The sequence below is a fragment of the Psammomys obesus genome, unplaced genomic scaffold (assembly GCF_907164565.1).
Source record: "Psammomys obesus unplaced genomic scaffold, mPsaObe1.curated_primary_1811, whole genome shotgun sequence".
Lineage (NCBI taxonomy): Eukaryota > Metazoa > Chordata > Mammalia > Rodentia > Muridae > Psammomys > Psammomys obesus.
This window is the reverse complement of record NW_026591918.1, coordinates 1,236,392-1,237,856: the sequence shown is the minus strand read 5'-3', so window position 1 is coordinate 1,237,856 and position 1,465 is coordinate 1,236,392. Positions and strand designations below refer to the sequence as shown.

The 1,465-nt window shown below is 43.5% G+C and overlaps 1 pseudogene; it reads right to left on the bottom strand.

Moving 5' to 3' along the window:
* Positions 1-314: 314 nt before the first annotated feature.
* LOC129680708 (peptidyl-prolyl cis-trans isomerase A-like) lies at positions 315-790 on the bottom strand (annotated as a pseudogene).
* Between the last annotated feature and the right edge of the window lie 675 nt (positions 791-1,465).

Below are 1,465 nucleotides of genomic sequence, written 5' to 3'. Positions count from 1 at the left end.
AATTTCTACTAATATGATCTTCAGTTATTTTGGCTTTTATTCCTTTATTTTTACCAACAAAAATTTTTGTTGTTGTTTTGAGCTACTTAAAATTTTTGCTTTTTACTTTTCCTTATTTACTTTTTATTCCTAATCATAAACTTAACTCTGCAATCCAGCTAGACTTGGAGGGGAATGAGGAAAATATGGAACCTAGAGAACTTTAGCGAGAGCAGAGATCACAGGGTACTTCGAGCAAATGGTGTGGGGATGCTCCCCTGAGCTACAGAAGGAACGGTCTGGTGGGTAAGATGCCCGCGAGTCAAGAGAATTAGTTAGAGCTGTCCACAGTCAGAATTGTGATCTTCTTGCTGGTCTTGCCGTTCCTGGACCCAAAATGCTCCGTGGCTTCCACAGTGTTCATACCTTCTTCACCTTCCCGAAGACCACATGCTTGCCATCTAACCACTCAGTCATGGCCGTGCAGATACAAAACTGGGAACCATTTGTGTCTGGTCCAGCATTTGCCATGGAAAAGATGCCAGGACCTGTATGCTTCAGGATGAAATTCTCATCTTCAAATTTCTCCTCGTATACGGACCAGCCGCCAGTGCCGTTGTGGCTTGTGAAGTCACCACCCTGGCACGTGGATCCTGGAATATCTGTGAAAGGAGGAACCCTATATCCACATCCTTTCTCTCCAGTGCTCAGAGCATGGAAGTTTTCTGCTGTCTTTGGAACTTTGTCTGCAAACAGCTCAAAGGAGCTGGCCATCAGCCTCTTTGTCGAAGAACACCATGGGGTTGACCATGGCTGCAGTAAAAGGTGACAGGGAACAGCGGTGTCGGCAAAGCCAAAATTTTGCTTTTAAATTACACTTTATTTGTAAAATATTTGATTAGAAAACCTACAAATACGTTTTAAAATTTGTGGCAGAATTTAAAGTTTATAGTTAGATTAATTACAACAAGATCTATGAAGAGAGCCGGGCATGGTGGCACAGGCCTGTAATCCCAGCACTCTGGGACGCAGGCAGATCTCTGTGAGTTGGAGGCCAGCCTGGTCTACAAAGTGAGTCCAGGACAGCCAAGGCTATACAGAGAAACTCTGTCTTGAAAAACTAAGGAACAAAAAAGAAAAGAAAATGAAAAAAAAAAAAGGATCTATGAAAAGACATCATTGATGAGTTAATTATTACAAGATTGGTGAAAAATTCAGTGTTTAAGGATGAAGCATTATAGAGGACGGGGAGATGGCTGAGAACCCAAGTGCCTACATAAAAGGCAACTGTTATGGTACATACCTGAAATCCTAGACTGGAGGAAGGGGCACGTGGACACTGGCAGATCCCCAGAGCTGGTTGCCTCTCCAGTGTAGTCAGGTGGGGAGCTCTGGGTTCATGAGGAATCCTGTCTCACAAAAACTAAAACTAGAGCGCTATGGAAGAAGACGCCTGACATTGACCTCTGACGTGTGTCGTGTGCAA